The 23,734-nt window shown below is 33.6% G+C and overlaps 1 long non-coding RNA gene across 1 annotated transcript in view; it reads left to right on the top strand.

Annotated features, from left to right (window-relative positions):
• The window catches only part of LOC131486220 (uncharacterized), a 141,337-nt gene extending 118,267 nt beyond the window's left edge, over positions 1-23,070 (top strand). The window contains exon 3 of the long non-coding RNA XR_009249244.1: positions 22,987-23,070. This is a non-coding gene — a long non-coding RNA (uncharacterized LOC131486220). The remainder of the gene's footprint in view (positions 1-22,986) is intronic.
• The last annotated feature ends 664 nt before the right edge of the window (positions 23,071-23,734 follow it).

Below are 23,734 nucleotides of genomic sequence, written 5' to 3'. Positions count from 1 at the left end.
GGAAAATATTTCCTTGTGGTGAGAACTTTAGGAGTTATTCTCTTAACTTCTGCCATGTGTATCATATAGTAGTGTTAACTACAGTCATCATGAACAGCCCATTCTGGGTTTTTTTTTTTCCAGTTTATTCGCTTATTTTTGAGAGAGAGAGAGAGAGAGAGAGAGAGAGAGAGAGAGAGAGAGAGAGGAAGAGTGAGGAACAGAGAGAGAGTGAGGGGCAGAGAGAGGGAGACAGAGAATTCCAAGCAGACTCTGCACTGTCAGTGCAGAGCCCAACACAGGGCTTGAACCCACAAACCATGAGATCATGACCTGAGTGAAATCAAGAGTTGGCCGCTTAACCAACTGAGCCACCCAGGCACCCGATGAACAGCCCGTTCTTAATTGACAGACTGTGGTGTGCAACTTGATGTTTCTGCATTGGCTGGTAAATCAGGTCACATATAAAGGAATATTTAAATTTTTGTATTTTTATCAGATTAAAGGTGTGACTATAAAGAACTATGTTGTTTGACATTTCTGGTAAAATCCAGGAGAATAAAAACAGTGACATTTGGAATGTGAGGCCCAATAATTGACTGACAAATCTACTTGCTACTTACATTATGAAAGACAATTACCTCAGCTTCACCTTTTCCAGTTCTTTGAGCGTGAGCATGTTACTCTCTTTGTGTCTTAGTTTCCTCATGTATAAAATGAAGATAATGTGCTCGCCAAGGTTATCATGAACAACAAATAATAAGTACATGTAAAGAGTTTTGAAGGGTGACTGGTACCTAAGAGATACTCAGTAAATATCAGCTATTGGTTTGCTTTTGGGCATTAGTTGACAGTGCACCTAACCAAACATAGACATTAAACAGTGGAAAGAAAAGACTCCAATAATATTCTGAGTGATGTCAGAAACAACACCAAAAAGATCCTGCGAAGGAAGAAGGATTCCAAATGATTTCACTGATTAAATATGCAGATAATATACTCAGGGACATGAATAATAAATAAGGGTGGATCCAAAGCTATTTATACAACCAATAGACAAGACACAGGGGAAGCCTTAATCTGACTAAATCTCCAGACAATTTATCTCCAGAAGTGAGGAATATGATTATAAGAATTTTATTTGGGATGGGGTGGTTAGGGAGTTAGTTATATTGGAGTATAATTTACATATAATAAAGTTCACCTTTTTAGTGTATAATTCCATTGGACACACACACACACACACACACACACACACACAGATGTGTAACTACTATCACATACAAGATATAGACTATTTCCATCATGTAAAAAGTCAATCATTTATATCTTGTTCTATTATCTTTAGTCCCTAGCAATCACTGGTCAGCTTTTCATTACTATAGATTTGCTTTTTTCAGAACTCCATATAATATCACTTATAGAGAATATAGTGTTTATTTCTGGAATTTTTCATATAGCGCAAAGTTTCTAAGATTCATCCATGCATTACCTGGAAATGAGTCTGGTTTACTTATTACAGTGTTCCTTGAACTGAGAAGAGCTATATCTCAAAGACTGTGGACAATCATCCAACTAAGGTAAATATTCTCCTAGAAGAAAGAACTAAGACAAATCAATGTGTTGCATTTGGCTATGGCTTTTATTTAACACATAAAAAAAACAAGAACCCTCAGTTTTCACACACACACATACACACACACACACATACACACCACAACACACACTTGAGGACAATATCCTTCATTACTGGGTACTTCAGAAGAGAGTTGGTTAAAGTTTGTCTGAAATGGATGGCCATATAGTATTCATAAACAAAATACAGTTACTTAAGTGGATACAACCTGAGTGTGGAAATATTGAAAAAAAAAATAAAGAACTAATTGGAACTAAGATAGTATAGGATACATGTAGAAGCAATGTGGTTTCTGGGTGTCATAATACTTTTTGAAAATCCCAATTCATTGTTACAGTTTTTGTTTTATGAGTCATTAATTTTAGAGAGAATAAAGAAATGAGAATAATTATCTTGAATGTGTACCCACATATTTACCACTTCTGGCATTATTCATTAGTTTGTTCATTTTCCCTGAAATACACTTGTTTAACATTTATTAGTGTAAAGGTCTCAAGATGGCACATTCTCTCCACTTCTGATAGTATATTTTCAAAACTCTTTATTTTGCCTTTATTTCTGAAAGTATTTTCAGTGATTACAGAATCCTAAATTGAACTACTCTTTTTCCTAATACTACTTCAAAGATGTTGTTGCACTGCCCTCTGCATAGTTTCTAAGGAGAAGTGAGTAAGAAAGTCATGAATTAAATTGGAAAGAAAAATAATTGATAAAACTAGAGCCTGTGGATAAATATGTAACAGTATATGAATGTTTTTATAAATCATTCCCTGGCTATATCTGGAGCAGTATACATCACGGAGAAGGAACACATAGCTGAGAGAGTCTCCCACACATAGTCAGTTAAACCTGCATACACAAATGCCCCAAACTTGTGTTTCTTACGTACGTTGGGTTTGGTGTGTGGAGATTTAGGCATGTAGAAATTTTGATGTGATTCCCCCTACTCCAAACATTTTCATCTATAATTTCTCACATACAGGGGAGTCTTTGAGGCCAGAAAGTTGTAATCTCTCTCTCAGAGAATGTTGTTAATTTCTTTGCCTCATACCCTAAGTGTTCTGACTTTTTTCTATATCCTGTACATTAGTTAATACTGTTTACTTAACTGCTTGTGGCATTATAGAGTCTGAGTCTATTCATATAGAGTCAGTCTATCTCTAGTACTGATTACCTATATGATATTAGGTACATCAAATATTACTTTTTCTTAGTTTCAGCATTGTGGAAATTGCACTACTGCCTCAAGATAAATTTTAATATGCACTACTGCTTTCAGGATAAATTTTAATAACTATTATGACTATTTTGTATCTGTTCCATGCCTATTAAAGTATTAAAATGTTTTCCCTTTTTCATTGAAACATATTATCACAGGTATAAATAGCAACAAAACCAAAATGCACAGCTGAGTGAATAATCACAAAGCAAATACCCACACAGCTACCAACTCAGTTCAAATATAAAACATTACTAGCAATTGGAACATCTCCTCATAATCCTTTTCAAAACTGTCCTGGTCTTCCTCCCACCAAAATCAAACACTGATCCTACTTTTTAATAGTATGCTATGTAAGATTTGTCCATGTTGGTCTTTTCTTTCACAAAATTTTCCTAGCTGAACTTGGGTTGTTAGCATTTAGAAATTTAAAATTATTGGTCATCTTTAAAGAAGTGTGCTCTTTTATTTGATGCAATTTAGTCACAAAATCATCATCATCAAGTCATATACTAACATGCTTTAACATATGTAGGGCACCATCATTGAAAAATGCCCCATCATTCTATGTCATTAAGAAAAAAAAAAATAGAAATATTGACTATAAGTCACTTTAAATTTTTGTTACTCATATTTAAGGATCTCTTGTAGATGTATTTATACATTGATACTTTATCATATATTACTTTTGTGCATATACTAAAGAGAAAATTTACTGAGATGTTTCTAATTTTTTTTTTTTTCAACGTTTTTTATTTATTTTTGGGACAGAGAGAGACAGAGCATGAACGGGGGAGGGGCAGAGAGAGAGAGGGAGACACAGAATCGGAAACAGGCTCCAGGCTCCGAGCTGTCAGCCCAGAGCCTGACGCGGGGCTCGAACTCACGGACCGCGAGATCGTGACCTGGCTGAAGTCGGACGCTTAACCAACTGCGCCACCCAGGCGCCCCTCTAATTTCTTAATAGGCAGGATTTGGTGCCTTTTTTTTTTTCACTTAGAGTTAACATTGTCCATATCCAAAGACTTTTTATGCAGCGTCAAAGCCTCTGTTGTCCACATATTTTCTATGTAGCATTTCTTCAAGGAGTGCATACTGCCTGCCACTATGTTGCAAATTTAGATTCTGAAACTTTCTTCATCTGGTAAGAAAGTGCCAAGAAAAGTATTCAGAGAACAATCACATATATTCATATATATATGTATATCGTATATATAATTGTATATAATCGTATAAAATATATTCGTATTTTTCCATGAATGGTCTTTACTTTTAAACTTAAAAAAAAAAAAAGTTTCAGTCTTCCAGCTAGTTCATGTACACCTGTCATGCAACAGTGACTGTAATATCTGCCTCCTGATCAGTATCATTTATAACACGCCTTCAGTTGTAAGGAGCATCCTGATTTCATAGTTCAAAAAGTGAAAAAAAAATGCCTCTAAGAACCAATGAAATAAGATTTAACTATTTTTATGCATATGGAACTAGATGGATAGTCATGTTATGATTTCAGTTTATCAGATGTCCCTAACTTTAGCATGTGCTCTCAGATTAATTATGGCGGTTCCAATTCTATGAAATTTGTTAGCTCAAGGTTTTTGCATTCTATAAATGTTCTTAAATTAAGTATAAAACCTGAATTAAAAATTATTTTTTATTTTGTTTGTTTAGATAGAAGATTAATTATGCACTAAAAGGTGATATAAAAAATAAGTTCCCCCCCCCCAAAAAAAAACACTTGATTTCTAGTTCTGTAGCCTTTCACACTTAAAAAATTTTGTATCCTCACCAAGATGCATCTGTAAAATGAGGACAGTAATAATACCTACCTTGTTGATATGATTAAATGGAACAATCCATGTAAAGCACTTATCTATAGTGAATATCTATGAAGAATTCATTGTATGCTTGTTATTATTAGACATATGATTTGAGCAAATTTCTGAGCTTTAAAAACACTTTGTGCAAAAGAAGGATGATATTAAAGATCATTTCTAGGTTACTTTCACTGTTTCAAAACTTCTTAAAAATGATTTTAATCTTCAAGTAGTTTTTGGTTTTGTGATAGTGATTAATGCTATGGTGCCCCAAGATTAGATATCAGAACCTAGAGGTGAGAAAAGAATGTTGTAATGCTTCAAATAATTTTTTTCTTATGTTTTAGTATGTGTGCTGCCAAAGTGAGCACAATTTTTTTTTCTTACAGAAATAGCTTGGGAGATTCACTTTTTGAGGGTTGGAGGGTAGCATGTTGAATATTTTATAAAGCATGATAATTGAGAATATGATTATATACTTAGAGACTGCCTGGAAACTAGGTGGATCCTTCTGAAATTTGCTAATAGAGAATCACATTAATGTAACTATCACTTATATGGGAGGGAGTATATAAGTTCCTTTTTTAAATTCTTCATACTTGTGATTTTACTTAGATTCGTCAAGTTTGGAGAAAACCATTGAAACCATCTTAAAAATAATAAAAGGGCCAACATTAGACACTCACAAAGAAATATATTGTGCTGAATTTGCATAAATGACAGCCAGTTGATTGGATTTATTTAGCCCTATGTTGCTGAGCATTTTCCTATGAGTAAGGGTTCATCAAATTGTATACTTTCCTCATATTAAATTTGTAGTAGAAATGACAAAACAATATTGAGATTTGAGGATTCCTAAAAACTTTGGCTATGTATGCCTAAATCTCAGAGATGCACTCGTTTTAGTTTTTTAAAGTAGTACTACAAAGAAAATTGGTTGGTAGGACTTTACAGAATAAAATTATACCATATCGAGGTATGTAACTAAAGGAGTCACTTACCTGTTCCCTACCAATTAATTAATTGAGAAGGCAGGATTTTTCTAAGTACTAAGATCCTCTTCATGATCTTTTTATGATAATCTCTAATGCAAATACAATGTCACGCTATCTATCAATTACAATCCAGTTTCAGCATAGAGTAAGAATTTAAGTGAGGATTTATGGTGTCAGAGAAGATTGCAAAGCAAATGTAATTTTTCTGATAAGAACTCATCCTAGGCTTTTCACATGAACTTTCTTCAAAAGTTGAAATGAACCAAAATAGATTCTTGTGTTAGCAATACAGTAATATCTTTTATTTAGCATCATATGTGAATAACCTGTTTTAAGACACTAAATTTCCATATAACTGAAATTTATTGTTTAAGACCTAACCTTTAAATTTTACATATTTTGGATGAGAATATTTTTGTATTGTATTATATACTTGCCTGCTTTTAAAGGTATAAAATGGAATATCATTCAAACTTTTCTGAAAGACTTCAGTAACTATAATGACTTTCTCTTTTTCTTCTCGGCTGTGTTATTAGCATTTTCTTTTATTCTTGTTTGTTTGTTTGTTTCCCTCTCTTCCTCCTCTTTTTTTGTCTTGGCCCAGATGCCTATGCCTAGCTTTGTTGGTATACTCCCTTTAATTAGTTGTGACTTAGGAAAACAGGTTGTCACACTTATTGTAGTTGTATATTAAATTAGCACAGATAATAATATGCAAACACTGAGGTCAGTATTACATGGATAACAAAGATGAACAAGATATGCTACCTGAGTTAGTCATCTTTGGATGAAACTTATTTTCTACATCTTAGTTTCAATATTATTCTATTCTCCTAGGTGATATTAAATTTAATAGTCTTAACACTAAGGAATTTTTAATTTAATAAGATAAGGAGAATAACTCACCGATTGTAACTAAAGTGATAAATACTATCACAGTTATGTGTCCATGGATGAGGCTTGAATATGAAACTTTATTTTTTTTATAATGTTTATTTATTTATTTATTTATTTATTTATTTATTTATTTATTTATTTATTGAGAGAGAGAGAGAGAGAGAGAGAGAATGCAAGTAGGGGAAGGGCAGAGAGGGAGACAGAGAATCTCAAGCAGGCTCTGCACTGTCAGCACAGAGCCTGATGTGGGTGTCAGACTCACGAACTATGAGATCATGACCCCAGGGGAAATCAAGAGTTGGGTGCTTAACTGACTGAGCCACACAGGAGCCCCAATATAAGAACTTTCAAATATGAATCAAATATACACTTGTTGTGGCTGGTATTTAGCAGTTTGCTTTTTGTTTAATTTTCTTGTTGCCTGTTGGCTATTCCAGAGTATTCAGGTTGCCAGAAAAATGATTTTTGGATAAATGGCATGTTAGTGCTTAGACTATTCAAACCAATATTTTGTTCTGTTGTCAGAATTTGTTTTATTTTGTGTGGTTCACCATTGTTGTTCTGAAATTATATCCTTTTCCATCCTTGAACATAACCTTAATTATTTTTATTAAAATATCTTTACAAAAATGCATGGAGGAGACAAACTGTCAAAATTAACTCATGAAACATTGAATTTTTTTAAAGCAAAAAAAATTTTCATAAGTAGAGTATAGCATCACAATTTGGAGTTCTATAGAACTGCATCAGTTGTTTAAAGACTTAGTCCCAGTAATGTTGCATCATCATCATCTACTCTGAAGTACAATTAATAAAAATCTTGATTTGTAATTAATTAATAAGATACTGGCACACTGACTTGAAAATTTCCTCTTGTTAAGTCATGCAATATGACAAGGAAATTGCAGATTTGAATACCATTTATTATAAATATATATATCATAAAATTGTTATACTATACATAAGCACTAATGATTTTAATCAAAAAACTTCAAGTAATCTTTTCCATACCCATATTTTATAGTATTTTTTGCCCCTTCCAGCTATCCCAGTAAATCCTTTATTTATTTATTTATTTATTTATTTATTTATTTATTTTTTAACATTTATTCATTGTTGAGACACAGACAGAGCATGAACGGGGGAGGGTCAGAGACAGAGGGAGACACAGAATCGGAAACAGGCTCCAGGCTCTGAGCGGTCAGCACAGAGCCGACGCGGGGCTCGAACTCACGGGCCGTGAGATCATGACCTGAGCCGAAGTTGGCCACTTAACCGACTGAGCCACCCAGGCGCCCCGATCCTTTCATTTTTTTATACTACCTTGAAGTATACTGAACCCAAAAATTTCAAACAATTTATCTTACAGAATGGGCTTCTCATCAGAAAACTTGTGTGCAGCACTGGACCTGTGCCTAACAAATCATGATAACTCAAGTAATGATACCTCTAGATATCCATAGACAAATGTGTAAATTAAAAACAATGGAAAGGTAGACTAAGTTTAATTTTTGTTAGGTCATATACTTGGCTTTTAAAATCACAGTTTTGCACATTACTTTAGCAAAATTTATTTTGATTTTTCATGTTTTATCCATGATATCGCTGAATGAAATCCCTTGAAACCCTTAATATAAACTAAAACATTAAGTGTCCTGGTATAGAGCGGGCATTCTAACAGAGTTAGAATGGGTGCAAAAGGGTGCAAAAATTGATTCTGAGGGAGGGAGAGAGGCGAAAATTTCTTAAATGTTACAATAGTCTGTGGCCTCCCAAAAGGCCACGTCACATAAACAGACACGCAGATACATAGTATTAAACTTCCATGGCGCATTGAGTAGAAAAAATGTCTAACCTGGCGCCTTGAATGCGTAGGAATGATGATGAGAAAAATATTGAGAAATATTGGTATAGAAGAAAGAGCTCTGGAATCTGTCAGCTGCTCAACCTTGTTAAAATCCTATAAAATGGGGAACAGACTGTATTTTTACATTTATTTATTAATTCAACCTGCATTTATTGAATGTCTACAGTGTACTAATTACTAGAAACAAAGTTTGAAATTAATAGCAAAGATCCCTACTCTTTTGGAGCTTACAATTTGTTAGGGAAGACAGAAAATGCACATAAAAGCAGATACTTATGAGCGTTATAATAAAATATGTTAGTGTAATGATTCTCAATTGTTTATTGAATTAAAGTATCATTCTGTTCCAGACACTAAGCTAAATAATAATTTAACAAAATAATTATGTTTCTGCCTTCATGGAGCTTATAGTCTAATGGAGAATGCAGACATTAAATCCTTTAAAAACTTTACCTTAGCAAGACTCCTCTGTCCTCCACTATTCATTCTCCCCTTCTTTCTTGCCACTAAATTAATTGGACATGTGACCAGTAAATTAATTAGTTATGTTTTGATCAGTAGGGATGCATTGTAGAGCTTCCACTCTCATGGTCTTTGTTTTCAGCTTCTTTCTGTCCCTTTGCCTGGTAGCTGGTGAAAAATTAAAACTGTTTCAAATGCAAAGATAAAAAAACAAGTGATGAAGATTACAGAGCCTCCACCCTGGACACAGTACCATTCACCTTCATACTGTTTGAAGAGTAAGAAATCAAATTCTACCTCATTCAAGCACTGACTCTCAATGTTAGGTTTTTTATATTGTTTGTTTCTTTACCATCAGCTTACCTTGTATGTAATTAATACAAACACATAGCTGCACATTGTATTAAAGATATTGAAGAACATAACATGGTACTTGAGGGCAGATAGCAGGAGGAAACTTCTTGGGATTAAGCAATGGGTGAGAGCTACCCTGAGAAAGTATATTTAAGCTGGTATTTGAAGAATAGGAGTCAGCCATGTTAAGAGATGAGGAATGGGTGTGGGGGTGAATGTGTAGAGTTCATGCAGCAGAAAGGACTGGAAGTATTTTAGGACTCCCTGGATATTCAGTATAGCTACAGCATGGAAATAAAGTGCCAGGTAAGTGAGGGACAATGCTAGAGAGAGACCATGAACACCTGATAAGATGTTTGCATTTACTCAAAGTGACAGTAGCAAGTAGAAGAACAAGCATGAATTTTGTTGCCATTTCATAATGTAAAGTGATATTAATGTAAAGAGATCTCTGACTTTTGAACCGTGTAAACAATACTAGGAAATACATTGAAATGACTCCTCAAAAAAAAAATGTTGATCTTGCTTGTCTTTTGATCCTTCATAAATGCTACATCTATGTCCACTTGCTATGTGATCCCCCCCGGGTACTTACCTGAAATTACCAATATTTTTTAACATTGCCACTCTTTATTTACATCATTGAGTTACAGTTTGTCTTTATGTGTTTTTCCAAATTGAATCACTCCTCACCCAGTTTCCGTTAAACCTTCACTATAGACAACAACCGACGTGTACTGAGAACGTGTAAGAATGAAGTGCGTGTAGAGCCGCCTCTTAATGTAGGGCAGGTGACACCCCATAACTATCAAAATAGGTAGAAAGCTAATTTATTTTGTTGTTACATTAGTTTTTCTTTTTCTTTTTTCCAAATCTAAACCACATAGTAGAAAGCATTCTAATAAAATGAGTCTGACATTTTGACATAGTGTTCCAATATTAATACACTCCATTGGAAGGTCTTCCTCGAATGGTATCTAGGTCCTAAAGAACTCCATGGATGAGAATATTTAATTCTATAAACGATTCAGTTTTACATTAGCTCTTTTTACTTTGATTCTGAAGATCTTCTTTCACAGCAAATTAATTGTCTGGAGGTTCCAAGCTCTCAAAAAGTATCATATTAAAACAGAATATTTTCTGTAGTTCACCAATCTAATTAACATGATCAGTCAGCTGAGCAAACCATTCACACTAGCAAGTCAATTGTTAGGGTCATTTGAGATATTTTTAGATTAATGTCTTTAATAACACAGAAACAGTGATGTTGATCTTTAGGGAAAGGTAATAAAGAATTGCAACCAAAAGAAGAATAGTCCTGTCAGTTTCCCCTCTGCAGTCTGTGTATGATAAATTTAATCTTGAGTGTGAGCAAATAAATTAATGCAACTTTGGCTTTTCAATACCCAGACTTAGTATGGTTTTTCCCGAAATCTTCTCTGAGAATTATATTACCAGCATTATGAGATTATTTTGTAAATATTTTCCTAATGTTTATGTCTGTTATATGTGAAATATTTAAATGGATGCTGAACGGTACTAAATATTGAGGCAGAAGTTTAATTTTTCATTGATCTGAACTACCACTTTATCATTTCCTATTAGTTCTGTGATTAATGTTACTATCATGTAACATGGTTACTATTTCTACACTTAAGTGGATTAGGTGAGTGAGAGTTATTAGGGTAACATCCAATGGGTTGAAATGAAAGTTTTGAGATATGCTAAACAGCATAAGCCTGAATGTGAATAAGTAGCAAAAACTGGGGATATAGAGACTTTCAATTGGCTATTGTTAGAATTTGACTTTTTTCTCCCTCAGTCCTTTATTCAAACCTGTTATGTATTTTGGAACAGTCCCTATTTTTTGTAGGCTGAGTGGAAGTCAATTCCTATGCTGACCACTGTATACATTTTTTTTTTTTTTTTTTTTTTTTTTTTTTTTTTTTGCAAAACCAGATTCTTGGCTCTCTAGAACAACCTTGAAATTAGTCACTTGTCTAAACTTGGGCGTCCTTGGTTTCTGTGGAGCCCCAGTATTCATCTAATTGTTTATATTTGTGCTTAGTATGGACAGTGTTTTGTTTCTTGTAACCAAATCATAAGTCTTCAATACATATTGAAAGTCTAAAGGTTTTAATAGAAGCACAATCATTAGGAGTCTTAAGTAGGAACCAAATAAGTCAACAAGATGGTCCAGTGATTTTGCCTTTCGTCTTTGTATATTTACAATGTGTATGATACGTTAATATAGTGAGATGTGCGTACAGTTAATAGATTCAAATAGAGGATTGCTTACTTATTTTTTGCAAAAATGCATGAAATAAAATATAGTAAATTCAGGGTATGGAAAAGAAGAAATTATGTCATGGGGGAAAAATGGTAGTATAATTTAAGATCATTCTGTCATCTGAAATCCTCTAACAACTATTGACTGTCCCTTGTTCAGGATTTTATAGGAATTTCCTAACATTTTCCTTTACATTTTATGTTTGTGTTCTTGTGTCCCAAATGATGTTCCATACCTTTTGAGAACAGGATAGGTATTCTGACTTTCTCTGTGTAAGATCAAAACACTTAGATGTTTTCACCACCATTTATTAACGGAATATAAATCAGAATAGTCTGTATGCTTCAGGACAAATGACCTGAAAGTTGTGGCTCACAACAGCAGAGGTTTATTTCTAGCTCGCACTGTATGCCCATTGTGGGTGAGCTGTGAATTTGTTTTATGTAGATTTTGAAAAAGAGGAAAGGTGCATATGGGAAACCTTCTGCAGGCCCTCAAATATTTTGTTCATAAGCGGCATTTGTTACGCTTACCCTCACTTTTCATTAGATTAATCAAGACATATGGACAAATGTGACATCAGTGTGGGTAGGAAGATCAATCTACTCATAGCAAGGAACATAGAAGGCATGAAAATAAGAATTTTGACAAAAAGGTAATAACAACACACCACAAGTGATAGGAACTAAAACCGATGACTTAATTCCTCCATTTTTCAGAGTGGCCATGACATGTAAATGCAAGCAGGGATGAATGTCAAAACATCTAACAGTACCTGGCATATTTGGATATCCATGATATTCCTTCTTAAATTTATTATTCCAAATAATTCACCTTCCTGGACACTGAAAGGCATCTCGAGTAAAGATAATAATGGTGAAGTTATACCCCATTTCATGCACACATACCCATATTCAAACCCATCTACACACACCCACACGTATATACATATGTATCTAATATATGTGCATATGCATGTACATATGTGTACTTGTGTTTGTGCATGTGTGTGTGTGCAATACATATAATATCATCTCTTGGGTTGAGTGAGTCCTACCTGATATCAAAAATACTTAAAATTTTTTCTGGACCTATGAAATCGCTTTCCAACAGTTACAACTTACAGTTATATGTGTTTCTAACAAATGCAGAGATTTAAACAAAAGCTCATTTTTTGCTACTTCATTAGGGAAAGCAATCCCAAGGAAGCAGAAGTGAGAGGAAAGGGGAATGAAAGGAGGAGAAAAAGCGAATATGTTGGTTTATTACTAGCTGAATACTGCTTAGAATCATGCTCAAATTATGACTTGATATCACAGAACTGCCTTCTTTGAGAATCTAATATTGTTCCTCCTCAGGAAGTCCATCCCAAAAGATGAAAGAATACTTTGTCCCTCAGATCCCCTTCTTGTTGGTCAAAGTTTTTTTTCCTGTATGTGTGAGTGTCATTCACATTTTCTGGAATCTGTGCTTCAGAATCAACAGCAAAACCTCAGTAAGGGAAGCGAGAGTCACAGAATGAGATCTCAATATGAGGTGCTGTTGAAGTTTGCTCTGTGAGGGTGGTTAATGTGGCAGCAGTGGGCCTGAGTCCACTTAGAGCTGGTTGCTATGGTGACAACTATACAAAACAGTGGCCAAAGGCCTCAACAACAGATAAGGTTAAAGAGATCTGAGTTGGCATAAATATGACAGCATTACAGTTTATTCTCCCTGAGGAATCCTTTGAGAGTAAAGTGGGTGCTATTAACAATTACACCTGGAAAACAGGCATAAGCCAGGGCTGTGTAAGGCAGATTAGCAGGTGTGGTCACCCACTGAATCACAGGCTTATAATAAAAGTTGTCCTTTATGAATATTAAAAAGTGTGTTAAAAATAAACAAAAACAAACAAAACAAAAAAAACAATAACCACATGAAAAGCAAGAATTTTGTATGGACAAAATATTGCAAAATAGGAAGTTTCCCAGAAGATGTGCCTTCTAATAATATGACACTGGACGAGTAGACTCACCATTTTCTAAGGATATTGTTGTGATTACCCAAAATAATATGAAACATCAAATAAACTCCATATTTAGAATTCAAAAATAATAAGCAAGAGACACATACAGTTCATTCTAGTTGGGATTTTGACTTTTAATTCTCTATGTTTTAAAATATGAAGGGCTCCATTGGCTATATGATTACTGAATCATAACTCCTAACTTTGCTAAGCACTTTCCCTAATCCCATGATTGTTTTTCCTCACATAATTTAATTTATCTCTGTAAATTGCTTTTTTCTTTGAAGTCTGACATTGCTAAAATATTTAATTACTTACTTAAAAACAATGAAATTTGTTGCTTAGAATAAGAGTATAGAACAATTTGTATGGTTTTCATTGGTAAATATAAATTGTTGACTTACCATTCAAATGTCTAGCATACAGTAGTATATAAGAAAATTCATTTCAGAAGTAATCAAAAAACCTAATTTGTAGTACCAGCATTGTCATTACAATGTACAAGTCACTTAAGATGTCTGGACACAATGTTTTGTTAATTTAAGAAAAGATTAGGACTAGATCCAGTCAGTAATATGCAGAGTCATGAGTTTTAGATAAGTGCTTTAGTCGTCCATGCAAGAGAACTTAAAATGGACAACAATCTAATCTATAAATCTTTACCTATTTCAGGGCTTTTATAAAAAATTCTCTGTCATCTGTTTTACTGATTAGGTGCCTGAAAACACCTAAATTTAGAAAGTATCTCACTACCTAGAAAACCAGTGGACCAGGGATGCCTAGGTGGCTCAGTCAGTTAAGCATCTGACTCTTGATTTCAACCCAGGTCATGTCTTGTGAGATCAAGCTCAGCATTGGGCTCACCCTCACAGCATGGAACCTACTTGAGATTCTCTCCCTCTCTCTCTCTGCCCCTCACTCCACTCACACACTCGCTTTCTCTCTCTACCAAAGTAAAAAAATAAACATTAAAAACAAACAAACAAAAAAAGTGGACCCAAATCTGTGAAAATACATGATGCTGTGAAACTTGACTTTGTTACTCAAACTAAAAGTTGAAGCACCCTCCATAATAATCTTTTGGGTATAACCAATATACATGGACAAAATGAAGAGGAGATTCAATTATGAGTGACAGAAACTTGCCCTGAAAATTAATATAAGTAAAATGGAGGATATTGACCAGTCAACTGACCAGGAAAAGAGAGAAAGAAGAAAAATAACAAGCTTAGCATATTTGAAAAAATAATAAAAAAACGGAGCACCACATCTTGACAACTGCTCAAGTCAACTATCAAGTCTACAGAGGAATTCAGATAGAGATAGCCTTCAAATTAATGTGTAAGTACAAATTCAGGCATAGGAAATGTCTTCTTTCAAGTGGAAAAAAATGTATTCATCAAATAATATAGAGCTTAAGCTTTCTCAAAAACGAGGCTAACTAGCATTTAAAAATTTATAGGGGCACCTGGGTGGCTCAGTTGGTTAAGTGTCTGACCTTGGCTCAGTGTATAATCTTGCAGTCTGTGAGTTTGAGCTCCACATTGGGCTCTGTGTCTCCCTCTCTCTCTGCCCCTACCCTGCTCACACTCAGTCTCTCTCTCTCTCTCTCTCTCAAAAACTAAACATTAAAAAATACATAAATATTTATATATGTATACAGATAAATACACATGATATGATACACACTTATATGCATATATATATGCATATATGTGTATATATATATATATATATACACACACACACACACATACATATACCATGCATATCTGCTATCAAAAAAAAAGTAGTGTGGAATAAGAGGGGCTTCTAAAAAGTGACATGTTTGGGGGTACTTGGACAGCTTAGTTAAGTGCAAGGTTTTGGCTCAGATCATGACCTTGTGGTTTTTGGGTTCAAGCCCCACATCAGGCTGTCTGCTGTCAGCATGTAGCCTGCTTCAGATCTTCTGTCTCTTTCTCTCTCTGCCCCTCCCTGCACTCTCTCTCTCTAATATAGAAAGAAAGAAAGAAAGAAAGAAAGAAAGAAAGAAAGAAAGAACCATGTTTGTTTTTCATAAATAAATACTAGTAATTCGAATAAATAAGCATGGCCAGTTTCCTCCATGTTCATGGCAGCCCCCCTAAATCTAGTTCTATGTATTTTCCAAAAAATACAAACAATTCAAGAGGACAGCAAATAAAAACAATCATAGCCAATAATTATAACATAGCAAAGAGACAGAAAATGCTATGAACATTAATGTCTGCATAAAGAAGTAGATAAGTATTCCAAAATGATCAGAACCATCTCTGGGTTGCAAATCAGGACCAGAATCAAATGGAGAATACATGATAATGATGAGAAAACACTATTTCTTAAAATTGAGAAAATGATACTCAAAAAGATGTAGTTCAACCCTGAGTGAAAAATAATAACAGAGACCTGGTGGATGAGAGTTGTGTTTCCTGGGGAATCTAAAGAGAAGTTTTAAAGCCACTGAGCAAAAAGTGATGGTCTTAGGAAGGCACTGCCTTTAGTGTCAGTTAAAAGGAGAACGTGGTCACCTGGACACTTGATACTGAAGAAGAAGAAGCAAGTGGTGGGTATTAAAGTTTCTACAGAAAGAGAAAAAGAATTGAAAGTCAAAATACTTACCACCTTCCCCCAAAATTGTTATGTTAAAGTAACTTCACATTCTTAAAACAAAAACCCCCCCAAACCTCAAAACTCCAATATCCTACCCAAAGCTATCACATCTTTCTATTATCTGTGGTCTAATCAAATATAAAATATTAAAAATTAACAGAAAATAGCAGGCCACATCTATACAAAACTACTATAATTTAAAAATATAAATAATAAAAAATGCCAAGTCACTGAAAATTCACCTGTCAAAACTCAATTATAATCCAGAGTAAGTAAAGCTATAACACAAAACCCAAACCAGAGACTGGAAAACTCTTTTTTATAAATGCCAAAGAGGAAACATTTTAGATCTTAGTCTCTGCTGCATATTCCTCGTTTTGTTTTACCACCTTTCAAAAATGTAATAGACATTCTGAGCTCATGGACTATCCAAAAACAGATTGTAAACCAAATTAGGCCCAAGGCCATAGTTTTACAATCCCTGCCCTAAAGTGATTTAATGTTCTTAAAAACTTTTGTAGATATTACAAAAAATTCCTTGAATTAGACTTTAAAGATTCAGGATATAAATACTAAAGAGTTGACGTAGGAAATAAGAATTGACTAAACTCAGAAAATAAACTAAAGTAAAATATAAATTCACCTCAAAAATAATGCATAAATATAAATATATAGATATTGATATATATTTTTGCAGGATACCATATGAGAATAAATTAGATGAAAAACACAGTAAAGAGCTCTTTAAAAAGGACAAATAATGCTAAAAATTGGAAAACAAAATAAGGAGGAAAAAAAGGAAAAAAAGAAAGCTATGGATATAAAATATATCAAAGGTTTAACGTATATATTTTAAGAACATATGAAAAATAAAAACAAAACAATGAAAGATAGTGAATATTATAAATTATAATCAAACAACAGTTAAAACTCAACAAAGGAAAACAATCCAATAAAGAATTCTGAATACTTTGAACAGACAATTCAAGAAGATAAAAGGATAGCAAAGTAAGCATATGACAGATGCTAAATATCATTAGGCATTAGGTAAAGCAAATTAAAACTTACAATAGTATACTGCTATGCACTGATTGGGATTGCTAAAAGTAAGAACAATTGACTATACCAAGTGCTGACAGTGTTATAGAACAATTTGATGTCTCATACATCAATGATAGGAATGTATTATGACACAACACTTTAGAAAACAATTTGATAATTTCTCATCAAGTTAAATATTCATTTACTATATGACCCAGTAATGTCAATACTAGGTGTTTATACAAGGGTAATGAGAAAGTATGTTTATCTAGTACCTGTATAAGAGTGTTTATGGTGAATTGACTTAGAACCATTTTGAAAACCCAAATGTCCTTAAATTCCTCCATGGACATAAATAAAGAAAACTTGGTACATCCATGTAATGGAATATTACTCATCAATAAAAATACCAACTCACAACATAATAACATGGATGGATCTTAAATGCATTATACTAGTCCTGAGTTGGCAAACTATAATCCATCAGGTAAATCTGGCCTGCTAAGAGCCAAATATAGCCACACCATTCATTTACCTATTGTCTAAATCTGTTTCAAGCTATAATTACCAAGTTTGGTAGCTGTGACACTGTATTGCTCACAAAGCTGAATATAGTTACTCTTTGGTCCTTTACAGAAAATGTTTGCTGACCTCTGTGCTAAATTAAAGAAGCTAGATTCAATAGGTGACATACCATATGATTCAATTTACATAACATTCTCTTTAAAAAAAATTTTTTTAACGTTTATTTATTTTTGAGACAGAGAGAGACAGAGCATGAACGGGGGAGGGTCAGAGAGAGAGGGAGACACAGAATCTGAAACAGGCTCCAGGCTCTGAGCTGTCAGCACAGAGCCCAATGCGGGGCTCGAACTCACGGACCGCGAGATCGTGACCTGAGCTGAAGATGGATGCTTAGCCGACTGAGCCACCCAGGTGCCCCTATATAACATTCTTAAAAAGGCAAATATGGAATCAGAAAACATATCAGTTATTTCCAAGAACTGTAGGTCATGGGATGATTGAATTAGAAAAGGACATGACACAGTTTTTCAGAGGTAATAAAATTGTTCAATTCCTTGATTATGGTGGCAGTTAACCTGACAGTATGCACTTACCAAATTAGTAGAATTCTATACTAAATTGGGTGAATGTTATACTATGTAAATTTTATCTCTAGAAAATGGGAGGACACCTGAATGGTTCAGTGGGTTAAGCATCAGACACTTCATTTTGGCTCAGGTCATGCATGCTCTCATAGTTCGTGAGATCGAGCCCTGTGTGAAGCTCTGCACTGACAGCTCAGAGCCTACTTGAGATTCTCTCTCTTCCTCTCTGTTTGTTCCTCCACTGCTCACTCACTCTATCTCTCTCTCAAAAATAAATAAATTTGTAAAAATGAAAAAATAAAGAGTTGGAAAGAATAATATCAAATGAATATAATCTTGATATCACAGAAGGAAGAATTAAGGCAAACTAGATTAAGCATTAAAAAGAAAAAAAATGAACACTCCATAATGCTAAAGACTAAAATTCACAATGATAATACAAAAATATTGAATATTTGTGCACCTTCAAAGATAATGAGTACATATATATATAAAATAATGAGTGTATATATATATATAATATATATATGTATATATATATATTATATATATATATATTATATATATATACATACATATATATACATATATATATATATAATATATATATATATATATATATAAAACAGAAAGTAAAAGGAGAACTAGACCAAGAAACACTGATAAGAAAATTTCATATACCACTTTCAGTCCAAAATTGATCAGTTGGATAAAGAATAACTAAAAATATTTAAGAACCAAACTGCATGATCAATAAGTAGATCTTCTAAGAATATATTTTGACTTAGAGAATATACAGTCTTTTCAAGCACACATGGAATATTCCTAAGAATTTTCCATGTCTTCCTTTTAAAAAACTCTCAATAGCTTTTACAAACAGCATTCACTTTTTGTAATAAAATAAAACTCAAGATTATTATCATATTAGAGGAATAGAAAACATTTCATTTAATAAACTTAGCTTCAAGTGAAAATAAAAACTAAAGTTGTAGAATTTATATAATATAGGGATTAAGAAATACAATAGACTGGAAATGCAGTTACTGAAACATGAGGAAGTGGAGCTCCGAGCCACTGGAGTGGGTGTTGAAGTACAACCTGCTATAAGGCCAGTGCCCTACTAGGCTGGGAATGCAAACCTGGTGTACATGCTTATTTCTGATTTTATTAAAGAACAATACAAAAGGATACTGTTAATAGTGCTGTAACTGCAGAATTAAGGGCTTTTTTTTTTCTTCCTGATGAAGGCTGTATTTAAGATATCTTCACCTGTCTCCTATTGCAGTTCATCTTGCACTGGAATTTGCTTAGGAATCAATACAACTTCTGCCTCATGATGCCATTATTTTCATATTTGCTAATCACAGTAAACTAATAGTGACCTTATGTTGTAGAAAAGGAGCTTTATGTATTATTTCAAAACCTACAGCCTTGAAGGATACAATTGAAATGCCATATTTTAAAGATCTTAGTAATCATAACTTACATGTGAATTTTTAGTATTAACAGTAACTGTATCTGAAATGTAGGATTTAGAGGTTTCACTTTCTATGCCATATATCTTTGTTTGTTTTTACAAATTACGGGCATGATTATATACTCAGAAAGATATTTTATGTATATTTTAAGGAAAGCAGTTCAGGGATCTAGAAAATGTCTTTTTCCACTCCATGCCATTAATATATTGTGTTTACTTCCATGAGTTACATTTTTTTAACTGAGATTATTAAAAGTAAATGCACCCATTAGGTTGATGATGATTTCTAATGGGAAAATCTGGGATCTCATGCCAATACCAGTTTAATCAATTTATTCACCATTCACCAATTCACTAAATCCATTCATCATTTACCATTTCACTCAATTTTTAACATGACATAAATCTAATTTGATTTATTTTATTTTTGAATTTACTTTTTCTTTTTAAATTTATGTTTTTTTTTTCTTTTTTTAATATAACTTATTGTCAAATTGGCTAACACACAGTGTGTACAGTGCACTCTTGGTTTTGGGGGTAGATTCCCCTGATTCATCCCTTACATACAATACCCAGTGTTCATCCCAACAAGTGCCCTCCTCAATGCCCATAACCCTTAAATTCATTTTTTTTAGTTTGTTTTTAACTTATTTTGAGAGGGAGATAGACAGCAAGCAGGGGAGGAGCAGAGAGAAGTGAGACAGGATCCCAAGGAGACTTTGTGTTGTCAAGGCAGAGCCCGATACATAACTGGAACTCATAAACCATTAGATCACAACCTGAGCCAAAATCAAGTCTGACTGTTAACTGACTGAGCCACCAAGGCACCCCTAAATTTATTTTAAGAACAAAATTAAAAGTAAGATCTTATTAAAAGGTCCATGCTCTTCTTACTTTTTTTTTCCAGTTAATGCATTTTGATCATCTCTTAATGTCAATACAAGTATTTCTACTTATGGAAGCACTATATTTTCCCATTATTTACCAACAGATTTTAAGTTATTATCATTGCTTCATAATTCCACACCATCCTGTGAAAAACATGTTTGATACATTTGAGTAATCTTATAGAATAAACTTTTGTAAGTAAGTTGAAGGGTCAAATGATAAGCACATATAGAAGTCCAGCGAATGGTATCAAATTCCACACTAAAAATTTTTGGCATATCGACTTGTTGATATGTTCACCAACAGTTAAAAATAAAAATGTCCATTTTATAAGTTTTTTTCTACTCCTGAGGGTCAGCTGCACTTTTATTTTCCATTGTTTTCCTATGTAGTTTTTTTGTTGTTGTTGTTTTTGTTTTTAAATCAATTGCCTGGAGTTAACAGCACATGATTTATAGCTTGCTATATATAAATGTTATAGGTTGCCTATAATACTCAAACACAGGTGTTCATTGTCAGAAATGAGTATAATTATGTATATATTTGGTTAAAGTACATTTAGGAAAAGTAGGCTTCCATTCGTATTTAAGAGTTAAATAGGTTGTATCTTAATTTTAAAATCAATCCCAAGATGTTAACTCCAACAGATTTTTCAGCTTTTCAAAATTACTTGTCTAAATATGTATCAGCCTATTTCTGGGTTCTCTATTCTACTATGTTTAATGATTTGTTTGTGCCAGTACTATACTGTTTTGATTATTATAGCTTTATAATAATCTTGAAATCACTTGGTGAAATAAGTCTGGTTAAAAAAACACTAAAGTCAAATTCAAAGAAATAGAAAGTAGAATCATGGTTACCAGGACCTGGCAGGAATATGGAGAAAGGGGAACCCTCTTACACTGTTGGCGGGAATGGAACTTGAGGCAGCCACTCTGGAAAATAATACAGAGGTTCCTCAAAAAGTTAAAACTAGAGCTACCCCACAATCCAGCAATTGTGCTACTATGTATTTACCCAAAGGGTACAAAAAGGATTCTTTTGAATCCTTGATTCAAAAGGATACATGCACCCAGATGTTTATAGCAGTATTATCAACAGTAGCCAAATTATGGAAAGAGCTCAAATGTTCATCAACTGATGAATGGACAAAGATGATGTCACACACACACACACACACACACACACACACACACACACGATGGAATATTACTCAGCCACAAAAAAGGAATGCAATCTTGGAGCACCTGGGTGGCACAGTCAGTTAAGCCTCCAACTCTTGATTCCAGCTCAGGTCATGATCTCATGATTCATGGATTCAAGCCCCACATCTGGCTCTGTGCTGGTAGTGTGGAGCCTGCTTGGGATTCTCTCTCTCTCTCTCTCTCTCTCTCTCTCTCTCTCTCTCTCTCTCCCCCTCCCCTGCTCATGCTCTCTCTCTCTCAAATAAAGAAGGAAAGCTTTAAAAAACCAAATAAAGCCTTTCCATTTTCAATGATGTGAATGGAACTAGAGTGTATGATGCTAAGCAAAATAAGTCAGTCAGAGAAAGACAAATACCATATGATTTCATTCATATGTGGAATTTAAGAAATGAAACAGATAAACAGGGGGGTAAAAAAGAGGAGAGAGACAAATCATAAAACTGACTCTTAACTGTAGAGAACAAACTGAGGGTCGCTGGAGGGGAGGTGGGTGGAGGGATGGGTCTAAATGGGTGATGGGTGTGAAAGAGTGCACTTGTTGTGATGAGCACTGAGTGTTATATGTAAGTGGTGAATCGCTAAATTCTACTCCTGAAACTGATATTACACTATATCCTAACTAACAGGAATATAAATAAAAACTTGAAACAAACAAAGTCAAGAAGAAAACCAAAAAAGAGAACAAATAACTCAGCTCTGGCTTACACTGCCAAAATTTGATTCCCAATTCTGCTATTTATTAACTTTGTGCTCAAGTTAATCTCTTTATGTTAAGACTCCTTATTTGAAATGGATTGGTTATTATGAAGCTAAGATTTAAATACACTGAGGCATGGAGAGTTAATAATATTAATATTAATTTATTATTAATTAAGGAAAAATAGGGAGTTTTTTTTCTTTTAACGTGTTGGAAACCCCAAGAGCTAAAAAATACATCACACGAGTCTTTCCTCTTATTTTTTTTCTTTCTTTTACTTTTCTTTTTTTTTAATTTAAGGTGTAAAACATGTTGATTTGATACCATTATATATTGCAAAATGATTATCACCATAACATTAGCTAAAGCCTCTATCACATTACATAATTACTCTTTCTTTTCCTATCCACTCATTAGAAACTCAGAAGTCACTCGTCGTGTAAGTGGAAGTTTGTACTCTTTGACCAGTATTTCCTGATTTACCTCACTCCCAGCCTTTTGTAACGTTTTTATATTAATAGAGAAAAGAATGAGATTTCCCACATAGCCAATCCTTACTATATAAATGCAAGCTTTTATTATTCTATCGTTGGAACTATATACAAACAAATCTTTTCAATTGACATATTAAGTGTTCAATGTAATTATTTCAAGAAAAAAATGCTGTTCGTAGTGTTCTTGCTAATAGCATATCAGTGACTCCATTATAAGTAGTTAACAAAACTGTAGAAAGTTGAAAGATACATTTTATCTGAATCTCCACCTCTATATCATTGTTTCAGAATATCTCCATTTAAAATAAACTGAAGGTTGCCAGAGGGGAACAGGGTGAAGGAATGGGCAAAATGAATGAAAGGGAGTAAAAGATACAGGCTTTCAGTTATAGAATGAATAAGACATAAGAATAAAAAGTATCACATAGGAATAAAATCAAATGATATCGTAATAGAATTGTATGGTGACATGACAGATGGTAACTACACTTGTGATGAACATAGCATAACATGTAGACTTATTGAATCACTATGTTGTACACCGAAAACTAATGTAACACTGTGTGTCAACTATACTCAAATAAAAACTTTACATAAATAAATAAATAAATAAATAAATAAATAAATCTGCAATAAAGTAAAATAAAATAATAAAGCTGTGAGTGGTAAAA

The sequence above is a fragment of the Neofelis nebulosa genome, chromosome 9, assembly GCF_028018385.1.
Source record: "Neofelis nebulosa isolate mNeoNeb1 chromosome 9, mNeoNeb1.pri, whole genome shotgun sequence".
Classification (NCBI taxonomy): domain Eukaryota; kingdom Metazoa; phylum Chordata; class Mammalia; order Carnivora; family Felidae; genus Neofelis; species Neofelis nebulosa.
This window is presented reverse-complemented; position numbering and strand designations above follow the sequence as displayed.